The sequence below is a fragment of the Bubalus bubalis genome, chromosome 21 (assembly GCF_019923935.1).
Source record: "Bubalus bubalis isolate 160015118507 breed Murrah chromosome 21, NDDB_SH_1, whole genome shotgun sequence".
Classification (NCBI taxonomy): Eukaryota; Metazoa; Chordata; class Mammalia; order Artiodactyla; family Bovidae; genus Bubalus; species Bubalus bubalis.
The window spans coordinates 39,603,949-39,630,687 of record NC_059177.1 but is presented as its reverse complement, the minus strand read 5'-3'; the positions used below and the strand labels follow the sequence as shown (position 1 = coordinate 39,630,687).

Here is a 26,739-nt window from a genome sequence, read left to right as displayed (position 1 = left end):
GAGTGGGAGCATTGACTCCAAGGTCCTTGACTACCAGAGAACTAAGCCTAGGGAGTATCAAATAGTGAGAACTCACACAAAGGAAACCACCAGTAGCACCCTGTGCAGGATGCCTCATCTAAACAACAAAGAAAACAAAAACACAAACCTAATTATCAGCAGACAGAATTATCACCTCACTCAGTCTTGCCCATCAGAGGAAAAACAAACAAAACTCAGCACAAATCTCACCCTATAGGAAGCTACACAAACCACGGGACCAACCTTAGGAGGGCAGAAACCAAAAAGTTTGAATTCAACCTTGGATCTTGGGAAAAGGAGACCTCAGACACAATAAGTTAAAAAAAAAAAATAATGAAAAGGCAGAGAAATACTACACAAATGAAGGAACCAAGTAGAAACACAGAAGTCCAAATAAATGATGAGGAAACAGGCAAACTACCTGAAAAAGAATTCAGAATAATCATAATAAAGATGATAAAAAACCTTGAACACAAAATGGAGAAACTGCAAGAATCAATTAACAAAGACCTAGAAGAATTAAAAAATAAACATACAGAGACAAACAGCACAATTACTGAAATTAAAAATACTCTAGAAGGAATCAGTAGCAGAATCTCTGAAGCAGAAGAACGAATCAGGGAGCTGGAAGATAAAATGGTGGAAATAACTTCTGAAGAGCAGAATAAAGTTAAAAGAATGAAGAGATCTGAGGAGAATCTCAGAGACCTCTGGGATAATATCAAACACACCAACATTTGAATGATAGGGGTTCCAGAAGAAGAAGAGAAAGGGAAAGGGATTGAGAAAATTTTTGAAGAGATTATCGTTGAAAATTTCCCCAACATGGAAAAGGAAATAGTCAAGTCCAAGAGTCACAAAGAGTCCCATACAGGATAAACCCAAGGAGATACCAAGACATATACTAATCAAACTAATAGAGACTAAAACACAAAGACTATTAAAAGCAGAAAGGGAGAAGCAACAAGTAACATACATGGAAACCCCATACACTTAACAGCTGATCTTTCAGCAGAAACTCTGCAGGCCAGAAAGGAAGGGCAGGATATATTTAAAGTACTGAAAAGGAAAAATCTACAGCCAAGATCACTGAATCTGGCAAGGATCTCATTCAGAATTGATGGAAGAACAAAAAGCTTTACAGACAAGCAAAAGTTAAGAGAATTAAGTACCACCAAATCAGCTTTACAACAAATGTTAAATGGGCTTATATAGTCAAGAAATACTAAAGAAGAAAAAAGATCTACAAAATCAATGCCAAACAATTAAGAAAATGGCAGTAGGAACATATATATCAATAATTACCTTAAATGTAAATGGATTAAATGTTCCAACCAAAAGACACAGACTGGCTGAGTGGATACAAAAATAAGACCCATATATATGCTGTCTATAAGAAACCCATTTCATACCTAAAGACACATATAGACTGAGAATGAGAGGATGGAAAAATATATTTCATGCAAATGGGAAGCAAAAGACAGCTGGAGTAGCAATCCTCTTATCAGACAAAATAGACCTTAAAGTAAAGAAGATTACAAGAGATAAGGAAGGGCCCTACATAATGATCAAGGCCTCAATACAAGAGGAAGACATAACAATTGTAAATATCTATGCACCCAACATAGGAGCACCTCAATACATAAGACAAACACTAACAGACATAAAAGGAGAAATTGACAGTAACACAATAGTAGTAGGAGACTTTAATACCCCACTCACACCAATGGACAGATCATCAAAACAGAAAATTAGTAAGGAAAGACAAGTCTTAAATGATTAGATGAGATGGATCTCATTGATATATTCAGGACAGTCCATCCAAATGCAGAAGAATACACCTTCTTCTCAAGTGCACATGGAGCATTCTCCAGGATAGACCACATCTTGGATCACAAATCAAACCTCAGTAAATTTAAGAAAATTGAAATTGTATCTCTTCTCCGACCACAATGCTATGAGACTAGATATTAATTACAGGAAAAAAAAACTAAGCAACACAGACACATGGAGATTAAACAACACATTTCTAAATAACCAATGGTTACTGAAGAAATAAAAAGGGAAATAAAAAAAATTCTAGAAACAAATGACAATGAAAACATGACAGCGCAAAACCTATGGGATGCAGGAAAAGCAGTTCTAAGAGGGAAGTTTATAGCAATACAATCCTACCTTAGGAAACAAGAAAAGCATCGAATAGACAACTAAAACAACTGGAAAAAGAACAGAAAAACCCCAAAGTTAGTAGAAGGAAAGAAATTATAAAGATCTGAGCAGAAATAAATGAAAGAAGAAATGAAAGAAACAGTAGTAAAGATTAATAAAAGTAAAAGCTGGTTCTTTGAGAAGATAAAATTGACAAGCCTTTAGCCAGACTCACCAAGAAAAGAAGAGAGAATCAAATCAACAAAATTAGAGATGAAAAAGGATGGTTACAACAGATGATGCAGAAATACAAAGGATTATAAGACACTATTATGAACAACTATATGGCAATAAAATGTATAACCTGGAAGAAATGAACAGATTCTTAGAAAAGTTCAGTCTTCCAAGACTAAACCAGGAAGAAATAGAAATTATGAACAACCCAATTACAAGCACTGAAATTGAAGCTGTGATCAAAAATCTCCAAAAAAACAAAAGCCCAGGACCAGATGGCTTCACAGGAAAATTCTATCAAACATTTAGAGAAGAGCTAATGCCTATCCTTCTAAAACTCTTTCAAAATATTGCAGAGGAAGGAACACTTCCAAACTCATCTATGAGGCCACCATCACTCTGATACCAAAACCAGACAAAGACAACACATGAAAAAGAAAACTACAGGCCAATATCACTGATGAACATAAATGCCAAAATCCTCAACAAAATTTTAGCAAATAGAATTTGGAAACACATCAAAAAGCTCATACCCCATGATCAAGTTGGGTTTATTCCAGGAATGCAAGGATTCTTCAATATATGCAAATCAATCAATGTGATACACCTTATTAACAAATTGAAAAATAAGAACCATATGATCATCTCTGTAGACCTTTGACAAAATTCCTAGCTGTCCATCGACCGATGAATGGATAAAGAAGTAGTAATACATATACACAATGGAATATTACTCAGCCATAAAAATGAACGAATTTGAGTCAGTGATGAAATGGATTAACTCAGAACCCTTATACAGAGTGAAGTCAGTCAGAAAGAGAAAGATAAATATCATATCCTAACGCATATATGTGGAATATAGAAAAATGGTACCAAAGATTTTATTTACAGGGTAGCAGTGGAGAAATAGACCTAAATAATAGACTTATTGACATGGGGAGAGGGGAGAAGACAGTGAGATGTATGGAAAGAGTAACTTGGAAACTTATATTACCATATGTAAAATAGATAGCCAATGGGAATTTGCTGTATGGCTCAGGAAACTCAAACGGGGGCTGTATCAGTCTCGAGGGGTGGTATGGGGCAGGAGATGGGAGGGAGGTTCAAAAGAGAATGGATATATATATATACCTATGGCTGATTCATGTTGAGGTTTGACAGAAAACAAAGTTCTGTAAAGCAAATATCCTTCAATACAAAAAATTTTTTTTAAATGGCCTTAAAAAAAAAAATTCCTGCAATTGGCATGAGGCTTCCTGATGTCTTAAAAGTGTTGTACTTTGTGGGTTCAGTTATATCCCATGCTCTGCTGCTTAATTTAGTTTCTAGGTCTCAATTTTCTTCCCTTGAGAAGGAGTTCCTCTGACTAAAGGATTTCTTTGTTCCTTTGTCATCTCTGAAATCCTGTGCCTTGTGGGGCCCCATTTGCCCTCTGCATTTGAAACATTGCTTTCATTTTTCAGATTAATAATACAGTATTATAGTAAATACACACTAAATTTAAGTACACATTAATATATTCCTGGTTCAAAAATGGTAGAGAGAATGAGTGAATGAATATTATTTTGGCAAGAGAGTGGATATAGGGATTTAAGGAAACATTTTGTGAACGTTCTGTTGCCCCATCAATGTGGGGTTGAGTTGGTTGGAATATAAACACCGATTATTATTATTTTTTTTTTAAACACCGATTATTTTTGATGGAAAACATTTATTCATTTTGAGCGTGCTGGGCTTCGGTTGCTTGCTGTGTGCGGACTTTCTCTAGTTGGGGCTACTCTCTAGCTTTGGTGCTCGGGCTTACCGCGGTGGCTTCTCCTAGAGCACGGGCTCCAGGGCATGTGAGCTTCAGTAGCTGTGGCTCATGGGCTCAGTAGGTGCAGCTCTCAGACTCTAGAACGCAGGCTAAGTAGTTGTGGTGCACAAGCTTAGTCGCTCTGCTGCCTGTGGGATCTTCCAGGACCAGGGATCGAACTGGTGCCCCCTGCATTGCTAGGTGGATTCTAACCACTGAACCACCAGGGAAGCTCAAACACAGAGCTTTTATTTTTATTTATTTATTTATTTTAACACAGAGCTTTTAAACTAACACTGAGGGTCTTTTGAGGACAAGCCCCATCACATGCTTCTACTCATGTTGTAGAGCTTATAACTCCCCTAGTGCTTCTCTGGTTATGGTAAACATTTTTTGTTGTTACTGTAGAGGGCTACACATTGATGTCTTAAGTGCATAGCCATTTAAAAAATTCAGACCATGTGCTCTTTTCTTTTTTTAGCAGTAGAAGGAAATTTTGTTAACCTTGTTCACTGTGTGCTAAGTTGCTTAAGTTGTGTCTGACTCTTTGCCACCCTATGACCTGTAGGGCACCAGACTCCTGTCCATAGGATTTCCCAGGCAAGAATACTCGAGTTGGTTTCAATGCCCTCCTCCCGGTGATCTTCCAAATCCAAGGATCAAACCCGCGTCTGTCTCCTGCATTGGCAGGTGGGTTCTGTACCGCTAGCGTCACCTGGGAAGCCGAACCTTGTAAGTAGTACTTGCCAAATGTGTAGAAACAACATCTTATTCAAGGCCAATATTAAAACTTTCCCTCAGAGATCAAGAATGGTAAAGGATTCCTATTATCATCACCACTATGACTTCCTCCTTCTCCTAACTTTGTTGTGGTGTAATTAGTATACAAAAAACAACAACAACAAAAAAATCCCATGGTCATTTCTAATGTGATACTGTCCTTCGTTTTATAAGGCTTTCTCACTGATGGGTTGTGTCGACCAAGAGACATAGATGGTTGAAACCAAGAGAAGAGTTTTATTTCAGGGCTTAGATTGCAGAGATACAGATTTGGGTAACATAAAAAAAGAGTATTTTGGCAAAGAGACTCACAAAGACTCTTCTGTCATAAAGTCGAAGGGTTATGAAGGTATTGCCACAATATTGTTAGAGTTGTCTGGCTATGATTATGATGGACTTTGACACAAGAAAGGGAATATTTGTCCTTGAGGCATAGGCTGTCAGTTATTTTAGGGTAAAGGTTCCAATAATTATCTGGAGTTCTAGAACATTGAGCAGAGGTCCTGGATGCCTATGTTACACAGAAGTGTTCAAAGTTTGCGTTTCCATTTAGGCTGCTGTTACTGCTACTGCTAAGTCACTTCAGTCGTGTTCGACTCTGTGCGACCCCAGAGACGGCAGCCCACCAGGCTCCCCCATCCCTGGGATTCTCCAGGCAAGAACACTGGAGTGGGTTGCCATTTCCTTCTCCAATGCATGAAAGTGAAAGTGAAGTCGCTCAGTCCTGTCCGACTCCTAGCGACCCCATGGACTCCAGCGTACCGGGCTCCTCCGCCTATGGAATTTTCCAGGCAAGAGTACTGGAGTAGGGTGCCATCGCCTTCTCCGTCCATTTAGGCTGAGATGTGCGTAAATCATGCTTCCTCAGTGACCTGCTGGTTCTGTGTTAGGGAACTCTCAGCAGTACTGATTCTCATTTTGATTTTCCTTTCACAAATGCATGGAGCCCCTACCTTGTATGTGTAGACTAGGTAGGAAGCATGACTGGCATCCTGTGCTCTCTTCAATGGAAAAATACCTTTTCCTGGCTTTTGCTAGTGTAGGGCGGTGTACAAAAAAGGTTATCTTTTTTTTTCCCCCAGAGAGTGTTTTGAAAAGCCAGCCTGTTTAGTGTTTTCCTGCTTTACTTGTTCATGGTTGATCTTGGAGTCACACCTGGTTTTGAATACTGCCTGCTCCAGAGATACAGTCCTGTGATCCGAAAGTGCCTTCAACTCTGAGCTTTCCGTGTTTCATCTCTCTGGTGGGAATGTGGCAATCTGCCTTCATGCATTTGCTGGGAGGGTTGATGGGACCCAGGGAAAGTGGTCGTGACACAGTGTCTGGCACATGGGATATGGGCAGTTACGATTGATCAGCCATTGCTACCGTCATTGTTACGGTCTGTGCGTGGGTTGGAAAACCATTGCCAGACATGAGACAGAATGAGAGAGGAATACAGTTTATTAGAGTGGGGGATGCTCTTAGAACAGCGAGCCAGCTTAAGGGAAAGCCAACCCTTTTGGTGAACTAGTCGGTAATGTTTATAGCCTTAAGACAGGAAGGGTGGCATTAGGTGATTGGTTAGAATGCTCCAGGGTGGGTAATAGCGTGGGTATTTTACCTACTGTGGGGTCAGGGAACAGGATGGTATAGATCCAGAGGCTCACAGCAAAAGTTGTTACGGGGCTCGGTCCGTTCCAGAGACTTTTGTCCCATGACCGTGGTTCAGGGCTCCACACCTGTGACCTTGCGGTGGTGCTGGAGAGTCATCATCATCATCTTTTTCTGGAAAGGGCCAGGTAGTGAGTGTTTTAGGCTTTGTGTGCCTTACTATCTCAGCACAACTGCTGAACAGCCATGGATGATACCTCAGTAAATGGGTGTGACTGTGTCCTAGTATATTAAAAAGCAGAGACATCACTTTGCCGACAAAGGTCCATCTAGTCAGAGCTATGGTTTTTCCAGTAGTCATGTATGGCTACGAGAGTTGGACTATAAAGAAAGCTGAGTGCCGAAGAATTGATGCTTTTGAACCGTATTGTTGGAGCACTCTTGAGGGTCCCTTGGACTGTAGGAAGGTCAAAACAGTCAGTCCTAAAGGAAATCAGCCCTGAATATTCATTGGAAGGACTGATGCTAAAGCTGAAGCTCCAATCCTTTGGCCAACTGATACAAAGAACTGACTTATTGGCAAAGACCCTGATGCTGGGAAAGACTGAAGGCAGGAGGAGAAGGGGACGACAGAGGATGAGATGGTTGGATGGCATCACCAACTTGATGGACATGAGTCTCAGCAAGCTCCGGGAGTTGGTGATGGACAGGGAGGCCTGGCGTGCTGCAGTCCATGGGGTCACAAAGAGTCAGACATGACTGAGCGACTGAACGAACTGATGTCCTAGTAAAATTTTATTCATTAAGAACATTTACGAAACATTTATAAAAATAGACTGGATTTGGCTCATATATACTGTGTAAACAGACGAAGCTGTTTGTCAGTAACACCTCACATACAAAAGCAGGCAGATTAAATTTGGCCCGTGGGATGTGGTCTGCTGATCCTTTGTAGTAGTAGTTCTCGAACCTTTTATACTCAGGAGTCCTTTACAGACTTAAAAATTAAGGAGGACCCCTAAGAGCTTTTGTTGATGTGGGCTGTTTCTGTTGATATTTACTCTATTAACATTTTAGATTGAGCTATTTAAAAGTTATTAAGTCATGAAAATAACACCAATAAAACCATTGCATGTTGACATAATTTTCATGAAAAGCAACTATTTTCCAAAGCAAGAAATCTTACTGGGAAGAGTTTCACTGCTTTACATTTTTACAAATCTCTTTAATGTCTGACTCAATAGAAGACAGCTGGATTTCGGTAACTGCTTTTGCACTCAATCTGTTGTGATGTTCCAAGCCATATAGTTTCTGAGAAACTCACAGTCTATCTCCTGAGAGCATCTTGGGAACCTCAGGGGGCCATTTTGAGACCCTTTGTTTCTTAAAGGATACTTTGAGAATCATTGTTCTATTGACATTGTTAAGAGGAATTAAATTAGGTATTACCTTATAAGCGCCAGCTGCTTTTACCTGTTATTTTCAAGTTCCTTTGTCATCTTATTCAGAGCTGGAAGTGAAGGCTGCAGTGTTTCCCCCTTCCTCCTGTCACAGAAAGCATATTTAAGTCATGTGGTAAGAGTTTATGAAAGCGGGCTTGCTTTATTTTCTGAAATGATTGTCACCTTAGCTTAAATTGTCTGCTGCTGCATCACAATAGAATTTTACTACTGTAGAGAAACAAAAGCCTGCAGATAGTCTGAATTCATTGGAGTAAAGAGGAACAAAAGAGAGGAGCTTCAGAACAGGAAAAATGTCTCTAATGACAAAGAAGCCTCCAGGAATGATTTGCATAAAAGTGAAACACTTGAAAAGCTCCAAGAAATTAAGGTTAAATACAAAAGGAGATTCAACCCTAGAATGGCTGCTTTTGAAATTACTTTTCAGGATTTTCAAGAGCAAATGTTTTGTACTTCAGTGTTGAGGGCCCTTGAACTCTAGGGCAGAGACACCTGGAACTGTGGATTCTTTGGGGAAGAGAGTGTGTTTTCGTGGTCTTGAAATTAATCCTTATTTAGTTAACTTGGAAAACCTTGAGAGTGTTCATATCTGTTTTGTCCGTATTCCTCTGTGCGGCCACTACCACTCAAGGGTTTCCATTTGCTCATAAGACTTGACTTTGAACTAATTAATAAGTTGCATTGCTAAAACCATTCTGTGAGATGTTAATACAATCCCTTAAATGTGAGATTTTCCTTGTAAAGGTAGAAGTACTTTGTCCAGAGTATTTTTTTTTTTTTTTTTTTTTGTTCTTAGATGTTTGGGAATAAAACTGCAAATAAGCTGAGAATGTTCAACAGTGAAGTTGCTTGCAGCACTGACTAGACTGAAAAGATGATTAAAGTAATTCAGCACAGGGCTAACAGCCTGTACCTAAATTGCCTTTTCTTTATATTTAGCTTAACTTTAAGGGAAATTTATAACTAAATTGGGCTCAATGAATTCCCTGGTTGCCTAATTTTATTACACATTATAACATATTTCTGTTTAACTTACCTCTTATAGGCATTGATACTTGGGTGAGAATATGACTATGTATTCGGGAGATAGTGAACTTGACTGGCTTTGGAGGTTGAACTCTAGGGCATCTGTTAAAAAAGGGGGGGGGGCAGTGAAACAATCCTGTGTTGTTCCAGAGTGTTCTCATCTGGGGTTTTCTCTGCTCAGTGTGGAAGGATAAAATACCCACATTTTCCCAGACACGCTTAGCTGTGTCACTTTCATTTTGCATAGCCTCGCTTTCCCCATTTGTTACATCTGTTCCTTGTATTTCCCTTTGCCTCTGTGAATGCTGCATGGTGTGCTTCTCTACTCCACAGGAAATACATGTAAAACATGCTAACAACTCCGGTAGAAACAGATGCTCGCCCCCATTGTAAAGGCTACAGCTGTAAGCTTTGCCTCCATCCGGGTCAAAAGTCCTTGCCATATAGGGAACCCGGCAGGCAGCCACCCAGTGCCAACAGTGCAGGAGGGTAAGGCTCCTGGTCTTCTGGAAGCGTGTGCAGTGGAAGAGTTAGGTTGCTGTCCGCCCCATCCTGCCCCTGCCCGTCTCGTTTGCCCTTCAGTCTGTTTGCTGCGGGTTGCATGTTTCTCCCTGTGTGTGGATGGTGCCCTCCACCATCAGACCATATGGGCTTTTTCCTCTGGTGATTAATGAGTCTGCATGCTGGGCAATCTGATCTCTGGGGACTTGTTTCCTCTTGGTCTTGTCAGAACATGCAGAATAGCAGCATGAGACTTCTCACATTTGCACCCACTGCTAACAAGGTATCTGGCAACTCCTCGGCAGCAGCACCTGATCGTACGGCAGGAGCTGCAGTTGAAGAGTCTGGTCTCATTTCAAAATCTCTGGTAGGTCTGAGTTGGAAGCGGCCCTGCTGACATTTTCTTATTTATGGTGTTTTTCTAGTTGCATATAATTATCACAATAGTATATCTATTCTGTTTTTGTTGGGTTTTGCTGTGAACCAAAAGATAGGGGTTTAAAAAAACCATAGCCCACATTCAGTGGCTAGTTCTTACTGCTGCAGTATATTAATGACCTGAAGTAAGTGCAGAAATATCTTTAAGAATTGTTATCTATCATCATAATGATGATAGAACTCATAGCAGCCTGTGTGTGCTGGGGCATCATGGTAAGATTTCACTCGTCCTTACCCTGGTCACAGTTTTACCACCACTTGATAAGAAAGGGAACTCTAAAATGTTATCTCCATTTTTGAGACTGGGAATTTGAGGCCCCAGAAGTTAAGATCTTGCTTTCAGTATCTAAGGTAGTAAGTAATAGCTAGATTTTTTTCCTTTGTCCTTTTCTTTAAACAATTAAAAGTTAATTTTGCAATTCAATTAAAACATAGGTTGACATGCAAATCAACTTATATGTTTATAGGCAAATTAATACATTTATATGCAAATATACATTTATATGCAAATTGATTTATAACATGAATTAATACTGATCATAATATTAATATTTAGACAATATATTATAAATATGCACTGTGCTTAGTTGCTCAGTTGTGTCCCACTCTTTGCAACCCTGCCAGGCTCCTCTGTTCATGAGGATTCTCCAGGAAGAATACTGGAGTGGGTTGCCATGCCCTCCAGTGGATCTTCCCAGCCCTGGGATCAAATACAGGTCTTCCGCATTGCAAATGGATTCTTTATCATCTGAGCCAAGTATATAACATATAAAATAAGTAAAACTATTAAAGTATTTCATGTATGCGTGCAGCACATTTGAAGTGTGTGGCTGGAGATATTCATATAGGTGTGTTACTGTTTTCACCTGAGTGATCACCTTCCAGATGAGACCATTTTCAGCTCCCCAGCCGCAGCAGTCACTCCTTTTCACCCCCAACAAAATAACTGCTGTTGCTCACCAGAGAAAAGATTTGACTGTTGTAGAACTGCAGACAAATGGAATCACACAGTATGTCCTCTTTGGTGTCTGACTTCTTTTGCTCAGTATAGTGCCTGTGAGTCAGTCATGTTGTGTGGGATACTTTGTTCTTTTGTTGTTGTCATTGCTCAGTCATGTCTGACTCTTTGTGACCCCTTGGACCAAAGCACGCCAGGCTTCCCTGTCCACTTTCTCCTGAAGTTTGCTCAAACTTATGTCCATTGAGTTGGTGATGCCGTCCAGCCATCTCATCTTCTGTCAGCTCATCTCCTTCTGCCCTCAGTCTTGCTCTTGAGTTTTCATTTAATACGTGCATACATCACAGTTGACCTTTCCTGCTGGTAGATCTTTGGGTTCTTCCCAGTTTTTAGGAATCCACTGCAAAGAACATTCTTGTAAACGCCCATCGGTGCACATTCATAGGCAATTCCCTTGGGTTCCTACCTTTGGGAATCATATGGTGGGTGCAGAGCTTGGATTTGAACCTTGGTCCTTTATCCTCAGAGCCATGGCGATGTACCACTGCCCTTTGCTGCTGCCCATAGATTAAAAATCTCCTGAGATGATGGAGTTCTGGTTGTTCTGGTGAAAGCTTGGCAAACTGGTCCTTGGAGATGTGAGAAGACAGAAATCTGTTTCCTCCTTTCCTGTCTGCTGTTGCCACAATCTCACAACTTTGCACCAGACATAGGAATTTCTCCCCGCCAAGCAATTTATCCTGTTCTCCGCAGACATTAACTGGCTGTCCTATGATTTTATTCAGTCTGCTTGGAGATGGTATCAGATGCCACAGGATCAACGCTTAGTCCCACAAGCCAGGTCCTCCTTGCTCTACCACACACACACACACACACAGACACACACATATCAGATGACAGGTGGGCCCCCAGGTTACCCAGAACTTCTGTCCAACTTGGCTACAAGATGGAGCTACTCACAACCCCTTCCTCTGATTTAATCATTTCCTATTTGATGCTTTCGAATTGTGGTCTTGAATAAGACTCTTGAGAGTCCCTTGTCCAGCAAGGATATCAAACCAGTCAATCTTAAAGGAAATCAACCCTGAATATTCACTGGAAGGACTGATGCTGAAACTCCAATACTTTGGCCACCTGATGGGCAGAACCAACTCATTGGAAAAGACCCTGATGCTGGGAAAGGTTGAAGGCAAGAGGAAAAATGGAAGACAGAGGGTGAGATGGTTTGGAGGGCATCACTGACTCAATGGACATGATGAGTTGGAGCAAACTCTGGGAGATAGTGAAGGACAGGGAAGCCTGGCGTGCTGCAGTCTATAGGGTCGAAAAGAGTTGGTGCGACTTAGTGACTGAACAACAAGAATGGCTCACAGAACTTGGGAAAAGATTTACTTACTAGATTTCTAGTTTATTACAAAGGATGTATTACAGGTTATAAATGAAGAGTCAGGTCAAGAGATATGTAGGGTTTGGAAAGGTCCCAAGAATATGAGCTTCTGTCCCTATCGAGTTTGGAGGCTTGTCACCTTCCTGGTACTTGGTTCCATCCTGGTTCACCAACCTGAAAGCTGTCTACCTCCTTCTCTGGGGATTTTATTGAGGCTTACTAAAAGTCACCTCATTAACATAAGCTCAGGTGTGGTTGAAAGGGGCTGGTTATGAATAGCAAAACACTCCTTTCATCTTTATAGCTTTTATCACTTAGGAAATTCCAAGGGTTTTAGAGCTTAGTGTCAGGAACTGGGACAAAGACCAAACCTCTATTTGTTATTATAGGTCGTAACATCACAGATGTTTCTTAGCAACTTGTGTTTGCCCCACTTTTACCAGACCATTAAATTGTTTATCATTTTCAGTTTGTTTTCAACCTGATGCTTTTTTGTAAAATAAATAAGGAACACGAGAGGACGGCATCTTATCAGTATTGCTTGTTTAAAAGGTTTTGAAGTTTCAGTTATAATAATGTCCAGTTCCACAAGATTAGAACTATGTAACTGTGTTTAACTAGACTGATGCTTTTTCTATTGTGACTTTATTTTATTTAATAGTAAGCCTTGGTACTAAATGTTGAGGGATTCATATTCAGAAAGGAGAAATGATGTTTCTAAGATATTCCCTGATGCTGGGAAAGATTGAGGGCCAGAGGAGAAGGGGTTGACAGAGGAAGAGATGGCTGGGTGCATCACTGACTCAATGGTCAGGAGTTGGAGCAAACTCCGGGAGATGGTGAAGAACAGGGAAGCCTGGAGCGCTGCAGTCCACGGGGTCACAAGGAATTGGATGTGACTGAGCAACGGAATAAGAGCAACAAGACATTCCGGGGACTGGGGGACTTGACATCGTCTATCGTATGCTCCCTTTTTGCCAGTTGGTTGTGTGGCCTTGTGAAAGCCACTTCTACTTCCTTTTTAAAATAAGATGTATGAAATTCTTCTCCTTAAAGTATTTTTATGTATTTATTGTTGGCAGTGCTGGGTCGTTGTTCCTGCGCCAGCTTTTCTCTAGTTATGGAGGTGACAGTGGATACTCTTGGTTGCAACACGTGGGCCTCTCTTTGCGATAGCTTCTCTTATTGTGGAGCACGGGCTTAGTTGCTCCGAGGCACGTGGAATCTCTCCGATCAGGGTTCGAACCCGTGTCTCCTGCTTTGGCAGGTTAATTCTTTACCACTGAGCCACCAGGGAAGCCCCAGATGTATAGAATTCTTCACCTTGCCTTGGTGGTTCAGATCCCTTTGGTACTCTGAAGGGCGACTCGCTCCTTTGAAAACCAAATTCGAATTTCTGTTAAATTTCATATGAGCTTGTTCATGCATATTTGCTCAGGATTTCTTGATTATAAAGGATATTTCCAATTCTAATATTAGATGGAAGTTCACCTCTCTGCATTTGAAGGAGAAATCTTTGTATCAGATTTTTTTGTCTGGGAGATGCCAGTATTTACTGTCATTACCAAAATGAAGATGATATTCCATAGTCACCCAGTAACCAACGTGAACTGGATGCAGTTGTTGGTCCAATGTTAAGAACATCTCTGAGGACTACTACTCCGAGGCAGCCTTGTGCTGGGGTTGTGGAAAAGTAAATAAGCCATACTCCAACCCTGTCTCTCTGAGTATTCCTGTTGCAGTGAGAGGACCTGACTTGGTGAATGACTGCTGGGAGGTCAGGCAGTGCCATGGTCAAGACCACAGGTTCTGGAGGTAGACACAGGTAGACCATGAAAGGTTGTTGTTGAATCACGCGAATACACGGGGATTCTTGGCCCCCGGAGGAGAAGAATTCAGTCCGGGGCCAGAGATGAGGCTTGATCGCTCAGAGCTTTTGTGTAATAAAGTTTTATTAAAGCATAAAGGAGATAGAGAAAGCTTCTGACATAGGCATCAGAAGGGGGCAGAAAGAGTACCCCCCTGCTAGTCTTCAGCTGGATGTTATATAGTCACTAGCAGTCTGTTAATGAAAGAAAGGAATGTCTTAAAATTCAGAATGGCACCAGGCCCCTCACCCATAAGATGCATTTTGGGATAATCTTGGCACCAAATGGTTTATCCTGGGCCATAAAATGATTAACTTGAATCTTGAAGAAGGGCAGACCACTATACAAATAGTTTCATTTACATAGATTAGGGGAACAATATCTGAGTATAACATACTGGTTTGTCAAGTAGGTTCTGGGCCAAGAGGCGGAACTGACTTGGAGACAGAGTTTGGGGTAAAGGCATAGTACATTAGCATAGCTTAAGACAAACATTTCCATAAGAAAAAGGCATTGGTTATCTCTAGGCTCAAGAATAGCTAATTTCAGGTGAAACCGGGTGTCATTATGGCAACACAGTATTTTAAGAGAAACCTCCCTTTAAATTTGTATAGAGAAGGAAAAAAATATTGCTAGTTTGTTTCCTCCTGCCGCTTAAGAGAGAGAAAAATGTCTGACACTTGCAGGCTATTTCCTCCATTTGGAGACCCCTGGCCTTCCTGCCTGTTACCCCCTCATTTTCATTGACTCCAGTCCCCAGGTCCTGGTCCACAAAGACTGTGAAAAGTTTGTCCTTTCTTCCTCCTTGAGAATTCCAGACCCCTCTCTCCTTGGGGACCCCTAGATTTCCTATCAACCTGCCTAGGAAATGACTCTCTCGACCAGACTGGCATCTGTGATCTACACGGTCCATTTAACCCTCTCTATGCCTCAGTTTGTTAATCTGTTAAAGAGCATAATAACTCTACCCACCCATAGGGATGGTTGAGGCTTTACACGAGTCCATGCCGGGGACCCACCCTTAGTAGCGTGACACTCTGGACCATGTCGTTGTTTTGGAACCACTGTCCTGCACATTTTAGGATGATTAGCAGCATCCTTGGCCTTTCCTCACTAGGTTCCTTCATGTATAGCAATCAGAAATGTCTTTAGTTGTTGTCAGCTTTCCTGTGGGTTGAGTGCCTCTCCTCAATCCTTTGTAGTCTTCCCTTACAGGCTTCTTCCCAGATGGCTTAGCAGAAAGGAATCCACCTGTAATACGGGAGATGCAGGTTCAATCCCTGGGTCAGGAATATCCCCTGGAGAAGGAAATGGCAACCCACTCCAATATTCTTGCTGGGATATCCTATGGACAGAGGAGACTGGAAGGCTACAGACCTTGGGGTCACAAAGGGTTGGATGTGACTTAGTGATTAAACAACAACAGCACAGAGTCTTCTGTTAAATTCAGTTTTCTAAATACTTTGGAGAAATTATTAGTGACACTTCCTTTAAAGGAAAAACTCCTTTGAATAAGTCATAATTCCTTCCCTGATGCCCTCTTGATGGGAAGCAAAAACAAAATGCTAACAAAGCCCAAAGTCTGTTTGTACCCTGCTGACTGAATTATTGATGTGCTCTCTGAGATGAACCACATTCACTCAGGTGGGATTAGTACCTACCTGCCTCTTGGAGAACAGTAGGTATTGCCTGGCGCCTGCCCCTGGCTGCTGTGTGTAATGTGATGGTTTCTGCGACCTGCCCATTTGCAGCCCAGCCTCCTCGGCATCCTGCAGACAGGGTTTGTTCTTGTCCTGGCTCAGAGCAGACCTCCTAAATCAGGACAGAGCCAGGCTACTTTGCTGAGAGCGCTAACCTGATGCGGGGTGTGGGCTGTGAGAGGCAGCCAGTGAGCTTAGCCGACACACACAGCGAGGACTTGGGGTGGCTGAGACACAAGCAGTGTTAACCACCACACGCCCCAGAGGCATCAAAGTGTCTGGGGCACCTGGGGCTTGGAGTTGGTGAGGATGCCTGTGAGTGGGTGTGAAGAATAGGTGGAAATAACACTGCTGAGAAAGTGCTTGGAAACTCAGGAGTGAAATAGCAGGTTCTGATGGGTTTTGGTTGTTGAGGGGAAGGGAGTCAAATGTTGGAAGATGCATGAGTAGATTCAGATTCTTTCTTTAATCGCCCTTTCTTTGTTCAAGGATATTATTTGGTTTCTGGGTTTGGACCAGTTTAAGGTAAAATTGGAGGACTGATGTGAAGTAACTAGTCTTTAAGATTGTTCAATCAGAATGTTTAAAGGAAAAAAAAAAGTTACTATGTATTGTCATCAGCCTTGCACAAAGGAAACAAATGTTTTGTCACCAAACAAGTATGAGGGACATGACCATAGAATAAAGAGGAGTTGTTTATGTTGAACAAACACAGGATTATGGAACGTTGCCAGTGGTCCTGATTGTTTCTCCCTCCGCCTTGGCCAGGCAAAGGTGCCACCATCAGTTCAGTTCAGTTCAGTCGCCCCGTCGTGTCCGACTCTTCCTGACCCCGACTCTTCCTGACCCCATGAATCGACTGCTCCATTTCTTTGACTGCCCGAAGGGGGGACCGGTTTATTAACAAACCGTAGTGTTTTTTATTTGCCAGTCTTGGTGATGACCGCTGGTCGAGCAGAGGCTGTGTGGTGCCCGGTGTGTTTCAGCCAGCCTGGGTCAGGGCATTCGTCTCTCATTTCCCCTGCTCTCCTCTCTCTGCCCTTGTCTTTTGCCTTTTCTGGAGCTGCCCTGGCAAATTGAAGCAATACACAAGCATCCCTCAGCATCCCAAGATGTTGCAAGTCTCTCTCTGCCTTTCGTTTCCCATTGTTCGTATGTACCCTCTGGGACAGGTGTGTTGCCAAGGAGCGAGTCCCCTGGTGTCCTCCCCACCCAGGTCTGGAGAGGGATGGCTGATTTGAAAGCCTAATGCAGTCAGGATTCAGTTCTTTTAGCCTGTTCACATTCTGAAATGCTTTGGGCACTGAGGCTTAATGGAGAACATTTACAGTTGAGGGCACCTATGATTAAAAAAAATCCATTTAAAAAAATACCTGGGAGAATGCCCAGGATGCAGCTGCGTGCTGACCCCGTGAACAAACGTCCGGTAGGAACTACCTCTGCGATCCTAACCAAGGCCCTGACCTGTTTTTTTTTTTTTATTGTAATTAATAATATGTAGTGATGTGGAATCTCTAAAGTTAGAAGCAATGGAAGACCCTAATTTCTTGCTTTGGATAATGAGCATAGAAACAACCTAAACTCACTTTCTTTCCTTGATTTTTTTTTTTTTGTTGTTGTTGTTATTTGCATTGGCATGTGGGATCTTAGTTTTCAAACCAGGGATTGAACCCTAGCTCCCTGCATTGGGGGGATAGAATCTTAACCACTGGACCCCAGGGAAGTCCCTCTTCTTTTATTTTTATCTTTCTGTTTTTACCAGAGTATTAAAGTTTTGATTTTTTTTTTAAGTTAAAAAAGCAATCTCTGAATATTTCCCAGTTTAAAGAATACTAACAACAGACAAATACACTTGCCCAGCCCCTCCTAATTCAGACACTTCTGAAAAATAAATATGAGTTTTGTGCATACAGTGTGGTTTTACATTTGGAAAATACCTAATTTTCATATTACATAAATCATATATGTGTATTGTTAGACAATCTGTGTGTTTCCTCCACTTAATATATCCTGGAAATTGCAGAGGTCATTCTGTAAATAGTGTCCACATCTTTCTTAACTGCCGCATTTTATTCTACAGTATAGATATTCCATGATTTATAGAGCTGTTCAGAGTGGTATGCTACAAATAATGGAGCAGTAAAAGATTGACTTAGTACATGCATCTTTGTGCACCTGTGTATTTTTATCTGTGATTAAACATACAGAAGATGAGCTGTTATTAGAGGGTATTTTTAATGTATATTATACCTCCTCCAAAATGCTCTGTCTCCTTATGTTATTTCCATCAGTGATGACTGAGAAGACCATGCTCCTTTCTCCATATTCTAGCCAAATGGTGATCAAAGTTTGTTATAAAATATTGAGTCACTGGGGTGTTGTGACTTGAATATTATTGATCTGTAAGAATGCGGTGAGTGTTGTGGTCAGGTCATCACTTGAGCAGTGACGCCCCCCCGCCACCTCCAGGAGTGGCTGTAGATCTCCAGTGACACTTTCAAACCCCAACAGGTAGCTTGTTAATTCACCAAAACCTTGCTTTGTTGGATCTTTCCTAATGAGCTGGCTCTTAATTAAATGGAGCAGTATGTTAAGTTTAAATCACAATGGAAACCAGTCTGAGTTTCTTAAAATGTTTTGGAAACATACTGTTTTTAATGTGGTTACTTCTAAATTGTGTTTGAGGGCCTTGCCCTAGGAATAAAAACCATACTTTGTGATAATTTTAGAAAGTGTCACAAAGTCTGGCCAGTTTGGATTCTAAGTCTGTCAGAGGAAATAAACACCTGTGGTGAGACCATAGAAAAACAAAGTAGAAGGTAGGTTATTTCCTCAATAAGCCAGTGGATGGCTGGGCTGTTCTTGTTTCCATTTAGGGTTTTACTCTTGCCTGCAGCCTGATGGAGTCAGAGCTATCGTGTTCCCCACTTGGCAGGTGAGTCCACCGAGGCAGACAGGAAGCAGCCTGCATGCTGGGGATACAGCCAGCATGTAAGGGGTAAGGGGTAAGCCAGACAAATGCATGTGATGAAAGTCTGCCTAATTCCAATTCCTGACCCGGGATCAACAAATGTGACCCACCACCTGCTTTTGTACAGCCCACCAACTAGGAATGGGCTTTATTTTTTTAAATGGTTGCATTTTAAGGGATTAAATAAATGCCTACATTGTCTTAATTTTGCCTCTTGCCCCATAGAGCCTAAGATGTTTAATATTTAGCCCTTTACATGAAAATTTTGCAATTTCTTCTCTTGACTATTAGTCCTTAACTACCTAAGACTGAAAAGAAATACCTTCACTCAAGTGGGGAAGTTGGCTAGGCTAGTGGTTCTCAAATATTAGCATGGGTCAGAAGCACGTGGTGGGTATGGGGTAAGTTCTAACAGATTTCTGGGCCTATCCCTGAGGTCTGCAGTGGGACCACAGAAGTGGGAGTCTAATCCTTTCCCAGGGTTGGACTCTGCTGGGCCTGGACCACACTAGGAGCACTAAGCAAGGGGGATGGAGTGGAATTAGGGATATTGGCCATGGAACTGTGAGAGGGTCTCAGCCCGGTTATTTGCAGTTGCAGCCCCTCCAAATTAGGGCCCTAGGCTTGTAGACTGACAAAATGTGCATTCAGCAAAGGCTTCTGTGTTGATGAGGAAGAAATTTAACCTGTATTGGCAACAGCTGTCTGAAAGTGGAGATAGAGCTTCAGAACTTCAACTTTTTCATTCATTTAATCATAAATATTGTTGAAGATATATTTAAACATCTTTGTTATCTAAGGGATCATTGGTATTAATTAACTGATAATTTGCTATTTGCTAAGCTCTGTACAGAACTTTTATAATAATCCTATGAAGTTAGATGATCGTGTTGTCACTTTAAAAGGAAGGAAGGACTTCCTTGGTGATCTACTGGTTAGGACTCTGTGTTTTCACTACTGAAGACATTGGTTCTATCATTGGTCAGGAAACTATGATGTCGCAAACCATGGGGTGTGGCCAAATATAAGATGTAAGAAGGAACTTCCTGTCACAGTTGGGTGGCAAGTGGCCACAAATAATTTAGACTCTTGTTTACGATACAGCTCCCTCCCCTGCATTCACCCTCCACCGTGGCTACCACATGAGAATCCTGTCTATCTCTTTCAGCTTAGAAAAATGTTGTTCTGGGGGGAAAAAGGGCCCATTTGGCAAAATGTTGTTAGTATTATCCTTTTCTTAGAAAAAGCTTCTGTGACTACCGTAACTGTCATAATTATTTTCAAAACTTTGAATTACAGAAAACTCTTTACTAAGAAAAAATACACCATACACTCAGAGTTTGCAGATGTGAATATGTTGTCACTGTTTGTGTGGTCAGGCCACTCATGATGGCTGTTCTCTTGCTCTCTGTCCATCCGTGGCCCACCCAGTGTCTGCTTCACCTCTGTCTTACACACCTGGTTGACCTTCCTGGGTACCTGCCACAGACCCCAGCTGGTGATTGTTCTTATCAAAGGGTGGTGAGCTGCACGCTTCCTTACTGGTTTCCCTGGTAACTAATGAGCCCACCTGAAGTCAGTGTCAGTTCCCTTCTAACTGGTAATCCAGCCTCTGCCTCCATCCCTCTGGGAGAGAAGACTGCCGCCATGTTCCTGCCGCTGTCTTGCACGAGGTGAGGAGTCGCTTAGACATGTAAGCTCCCACATTCATTTAACTCCTTATGTTGCTGTTGCTGACTCCAGGCTCTCTTCTTTGATCTTGAAGCTGGGCTAGCTGGGGCGGGACTTGAGGCCTGCGGGCTGCAGCCCAACACAGTTGTTTAAAAGATTTTTCTTTTTTAAGGTGTTAATACTAGAGAATTGTTACATCCTTAAACATCTTTTCTCTTTCCTTTCCTACCCAAAATGATGCCTGGTTTTGTGTATGCCTATTTACAGATAACTAGCCCCTCAGTCATGTCTGCCTCTTTGCAACCCCGTGGACTGTAGCCCAGGCCAGAATACTGGAGCCTTTCTGTTCTCCAGGGGAACTTCCCAACTCAGGGGTTGAACCCATGTCTTTTTCATTGCAGGCAGATTATGTACTGTCTGAGCCACTAGGGAAGCCCATGCATACTTAGATATGTAGCAAAACTAAAAGAAATGCAAGGGAAGTCATATGCTTCAGCATACGACTTTAGAGTTGGTTGTGTGTTGACAATTTATTGAGTAAATACTCTGAGAAATTAGATGAGTCATGTTTTCTGATGTTCTGGGGATTTGAGGCCAGTGTATTTATAATCTTATACCAACTTCAGGAATTCCTGTCTGGAACCACAGATCCCCCGTTTGATGATAATATTTTATTGTTTTGATTTTCTGGTGTCTTGCAAATTCCTAGAATGCATTTCTTTGGTTTTCGGATCTTTAAGTTCTTATCAGAATTTTGATAGATCCTTTGAAGCAACAAATATTTTTGACTCTATGTGGGTACCGGGCGTTTTGCCAGGCTGGGGAGGATACTGGAGAGAGTGAGAGAGATGACTAACCCTCTCCCATCGAGCCTATATTCAGGTGTTTACAATTCTCTTCTGTGTTCCTCCAATTTATTGTAGTGTGAGTTTTCTAGAAATTAGTAATGAAAGTGTATGAATCGCTCTTTCCCACCCCATGGACTGTAGCCCCTCCAGACTCCTCTGTCCGTAGAATTCCTGTAGCCCAGGAATACTGGAGTGCGTAGCTGTTCAGCAGTACTTACAATCATTTCTGTGTGTGGCAGGCAGTGTCCCAGTTTTTGGTTCGTAGAAGGTGGTCACCTTATCTATTATGTGGTAATGAGGCATCTATGTTCTTATTAAATGCCTTGCAAAAGTTATGTGCCCATTTCCCTTTGTTATTAGACATTGTGCTAATTGCACGGGTGATTTAAATGTTAAAAAGGCATTAAAGCATTTGTTGTAATAATTAACAAAGGATTGGTAGGTTACAAATGAATGATAATGCCATATTTTTAAAATACAGCATTATATATCTCTGGAAAGTGGGATATGTTATGAAACATTAATATTCAAATGAGAGATTTGAACTGAATGCTCTCTAAAATCCTTTCCAGTAAGTTCTTTCTGGTGTTTGAAAGTAAGAGCTCCACATGAATGGTGTCACACTTCTGAAAACCTCAAGGAGAGGCCACAGCCTGCCTTTTGAACCTTGGATAGTGGTCTAGAGATTGCTAATTCTCTTCTTTCTCAGAAATAGAAACTGTTTTTCTCAGTGAACACAGAGCTACATGGAATAAAGACCAGACTTCTGCTATGGTAGTTACATGTGATTTTAATTTTACTTTATTTGAATATAAGTGGAAATAACATGCAGTTTCCAGAAAGTTTCCTTAAAGGGAAGGAGGCAAGTCCTTAATATCTTCTTCTTTGCTGTTGGCTGGCATGTGGACATGCTGGCTGGATATTGAGCAGTTTCTTAGGACCTTGAGGTTGGTATTTCAGGCAGAGTCAGGAGATGGAAGCAGTACAGGCGATGCTGTATACACAGTTCTGCAGTGTTCTTGCAGAAGGGCCTCTGGCTGAGAAGTTGAAGGGACTGAAGTTCAACCCAGGCTCTGCTTCTCAAGAAGTATACATGGGGAAAGGTTGGGCCTTCTCCTTTACACAAAAAGATCATGTGCTTAAAAATCGATGTACCTACAGGACTACTTTCACCTGGAGGGGTACCTACCTTTTTTCTAATTTATTCAGAGGTACCACAGGAGCCCTCTTACTATGGAGCACCGCCTCCTCTCCAGACTGTCCTGCATGCCATTAATGGTAGACAGGTAACCCTGTAACTTGTTTAGCCTCGCTTGGAACGTTGCACGGGCAGAGGAGCCCGATACAGTCCATGGGTTCGCAAAGAATCGGATACGACTGAGCAGCTGAGCAGCAGCAGCTTGTTCAGCCACTGTTGTTTTGACATTTTCATTACTGGTGAAAGTGAAAGTAGCTCAGTTGTGTCTGACTCTTTGCGACCCCATGGTCTATACAGTCCATGGAATTCTCCAGGCCAGAATACTGGAGTGGGGAGCTGTTCCCTTCTCCAGTGGATCTTCCCAACCCAGAAATTGAACCGGAGTCTCCTGCACTGCAGGCGGATTCCTTACCAGCTGAGCTACCAAGGAAGCCCATTAGTGGTAGTTGGACCTCAGTCTGGTCAATAGATCACTGTCTTTTCCATTGCAAGGATTTCTTTGATTTTTTTGGGGGTCTCTGTTTTGCTGATTTGTGAACAAAAGACACCACCTCTGGGCAATGTATGTTGATTGAAAAAAAAATTTTTTTTTTTTTAAATGGGGATATAATTGCTTTACAATGTTGTGTTGGTTTCTGCTGTGCAACCATGTGTATCAGCTAAATGTATACATGCCTCCTCTTCCTCTTGAACCTCCCTCCCACACCTCTAGGTCATCACAGAGCACCAAGCTTACTCCCTGTGCTCCATCCACAATTCTACAAATTCCATTCCTTTTTATGGCTGAGTACTATTTATTCCATTGTATTTACATACCACATCTTTATCTATTCATTTGGCAGTGGGCATTTAGGTTGCTGATTGAAGTGCTTTGCAAGGTTATCAGGAGTGCACAGGATAGAGAGGCAGCTGAAATAATCAACACTGGCTGTGGGCTGGGCGCAAAGAAGTTAGGGGAGGTTAGGAACTGAGTGCTGAAGGTTGGCGCCCTCAGGGCTGGGAGTCTGGTCAGAGGCGCAGCTCCTGTTGTCTGGGACAGTGAAGTACAGCCTGGCCTTTTCTCCTTCAGGAGCTCGTTCTTGATTCAGAGCTGCCATGAGAGCAGGGTGTCCACGTGTCAAGGTGTGCATCCCGTGTCCTGGCTCTTTCCCTCTAGCTCCTGTACTGGGCACATGCTCATCTGGGTCAACTGTATACCTACAGGGAAGGGCATGCACTTTCCCCAAAAAGAATCGAAGTTGCTGCTGAGCTGGGGGATGGATGAGTATCAAAAAGAAATAAAAGGCTAAAAGAAGAGAAAAAAGTAAAAGAAGATAATGACATAGTGACCACACCACCATGTGATCTGTAAAGCAATGGAATGTATACTAATTTCCCACCAAAGGTCTACTTTTTGGTATTTAATTTCCCACCCTCAGGAAGTGAGTGCTCAGTCTGTTTCTGTTGGCTCGCAGCTCCGTAGGCTGATCCTGTGTGATTGCCTGCTGTGCACAGGGTGCTGTGTCAGATACGAGGGGCATGTGATGACGTAATAGATGGAGAGGGTCCTCCCTGCGGTGATGTTGCCCCGGGCTCCCTCATATGCATCTATGTAATGGCATCACATGGGTGGAGGGAAGCTGTTACATGTAGGATGGGTAGACAACAGGGTCCTTGCATATTCAAAATCCTGTGATAAACCATAATGGAAAAGAATATTTAAAAAGAATGCATGCATGTATGATGGAGTTACTTTGCTGTACATAAGAGATTAACACAGCATTGTGACTCTCCCATACTACAATAAAATTAAAAAACAGAATCACATGGAAATTGAGGAAATGGCTTTGCCTCTTTGCTCCACTGCCACCTGCCACTCCCCTTCCCTTTAGAACTCTTTGGGGAGTGGTTTGTTTGCTCTTTTCCCAGAAAAGGGGCTTCAGTCTCAACTCTTAAGACTCTAATGTCATCCTGAGCCCTGCGGAGGTATGTTTCTGGCCTCTGAAGTGCTATTTCGTGGTAATTTTATGGTTTTTCTTTATGAATAATTTACCCAGAGAGTCCTAATATCTTTGGAAGCCTGTGAATTTTGGTGTTTATCAAGGAAATGTCTCAACCTGAAGAGAGAAATCAATTTCTTATTACAAAGCAAAGCAAAACATATGAGGTCATCTACCCTATGGGAAAGCAGTATATTTTGTAAGCTTTATTGATTAAGTCAGGACCTCAAATTATTGTCCCTTCTTATAAAGACATTGTATATTCGTTAATCTCATTTCTGTCCTCACTGTTTACTCTCTATTTAGGATTATGAAGCATTTTATATTCACAGCATTTTAGGGCTGAAAGACCAGATTATGCTTAAACCATTTTGTAAAAATATTTGCCTAATCTTTTTATAAAAGTTCCCAAGAATGTTGACTCCATAACCTATTTTGGTGACTTCTTTGTCTCAAGCTCTTCTAGCCTTTGTTGCCAGAGATAAATGATACTCCTGTCCAATTTTTATAAATGTTTCTTGGAATCATGTGTTGTAAGAAGTTTTTCGGCCTTCCCTGGTGGCTCAGAGGTTAAAGTGTCTGCCTCCAATGCGGGAGACCCGGGTTCAATCCCTGGGTTGGGAAGATCCCCTGGAGAAGGAAATGGTAAACCACTCCAGTATTCTTGGCTGGAGAATCCCATGGACGGAGAAGCCTGGTAGGCTACAGTCCACCGGGTCGCAGAGAGTTGGACACGACTGAGCGACTTCACCTTCACCTTCTTCAAGAAGTTTTTATGCCTCTTAAACAGTCCAGTGTAGCTGTTTTTCTCTTCCTCCTATTCATCTCTGAACACCCAAAGCAAAGTCAAACAGTAGTAGTAATAACAGTCATGGTTACAACTAACTAAGTGCCTCCTAAGCAATGCATAACCCTGACCATGGCCCAGTGAGATTTAGTCTGTTGTTATTTCCATTTTATAGATGAGAAACTAGGACCCCAGTTCCCTGGACCAAAGGCAAGAAGACCCAGAACTTGAGAGATCTCTGCCTCAAAACTAGTTCTGCTGCTGCTGCTAAGTCTCTTCAGTCATGTCCGACTCTGTGCGACCCCATAGACGGCAGCTCACCAGGCTCCCCCGTCCCTGGGATTCTCCAGGCAAGAACACTGGAGTGGGTTGCCATTTCCTTCTCCAGTGCATGAAAAGGAAAAGTGAAAGTGAAGTCGCTCAGTCATATCCAACTCTTCGCGACCCCATGGACTGCAGCCTACCAGGCTCCTCCATGGGATTTTCTAGGAAAGAGTACTGGAGTGGGGTGCGGTAGATCAAAATCACTCCTGTTTCTCATGAACAGTAAATTGTTACGTACTTTACTTTTACGCTTGAAGGAGAAACATGGCTGTTATTGTAAGAAGTGGTTTGTAATTTTTTATAGGTATTAGAATATATTAAGCTCTTGTTTGAATCAAAACACAATTCCTAAAAAAGTAAGACTCAGAGAACTGTAACAGATTTAGAAACTTCTTCATTTTCTTATTGTTTGTGTGTTACGTTCAGGGAAGAATTTGTTAATGACGTTACTTATTTTATTAAAAGATTATTTTCGTATTCTTAACTGTGCTTCACTTTAGCCCTCTGCAGTGGCGGGGGTAGAAATGAATGGCAAAATGTCATGTAGGTTCTTACTGTGTGCTGGGGAAGGCAGGATTCCACATGTCATATCCACTTTAATGCATTTTCAGTTTTAGTGAGTTAAAATGGTGTGATGTCTTGATACCATCCTTTAGCTTTAAAATCCTGGGCTTTTTTATATTTTTTATGAAGATTGAAAAGGAAAGCAGGGAAGATGGAAATTTTGCCAGTATCTCTGTTGCTCTGAAAGAAATCAGAGAAATTTGATGTGTCCTGAATAGCAGCTTGGGGATGAGATTCGTGCTTAGTAACTTTTCTTTGGCAACTAGAAACCAGGTCCTTTGGAAGAAAAAGGGTGATGACGTGGCTCAGAGATTTCTAGGACAGCTGAGCTTGCCTGGGTGAGCTGGATTTTCTTTTTTCTTTTCTTTGTTTTCAAAGGCTGCAAGGCCCAGCATGTAGGATCTTAGTTCCCCTACTGGGGATTGATCGTGCACCCCCTGCAGTGAAAGTGACCAGTCGTAACCACCAGACGCCCCGGGGAAGTCCTG

General features: G+C 41.9%; 1 protein-coding gene and 1 long non-coding RNA gene across 3 annotated transcripts in view; both read left to right on the top strand.

Annotated features, from left to right (window-relative positions):
• The window catches only part of PTPRG (protein tyrosine phosphatase receptor type G), a 786,384-nt gene that overhangs the window by 147,243 nt on the left and 612,402 nt on the right, over nucleotides 1-26,739 (top strand). The window lies entirely within an intron of this gene.
• LOC123465265 lies at nucleotides 17,606-25,640 on the top strand. Its single transcript, XR_006640442.1, has 2 exons — nucleotides 17,606-20,553; nucleotides 25,539-25,640. It is a non-coding gene; the product is annotated as an uncharacterized LOC123465265 (long non-coding RNA).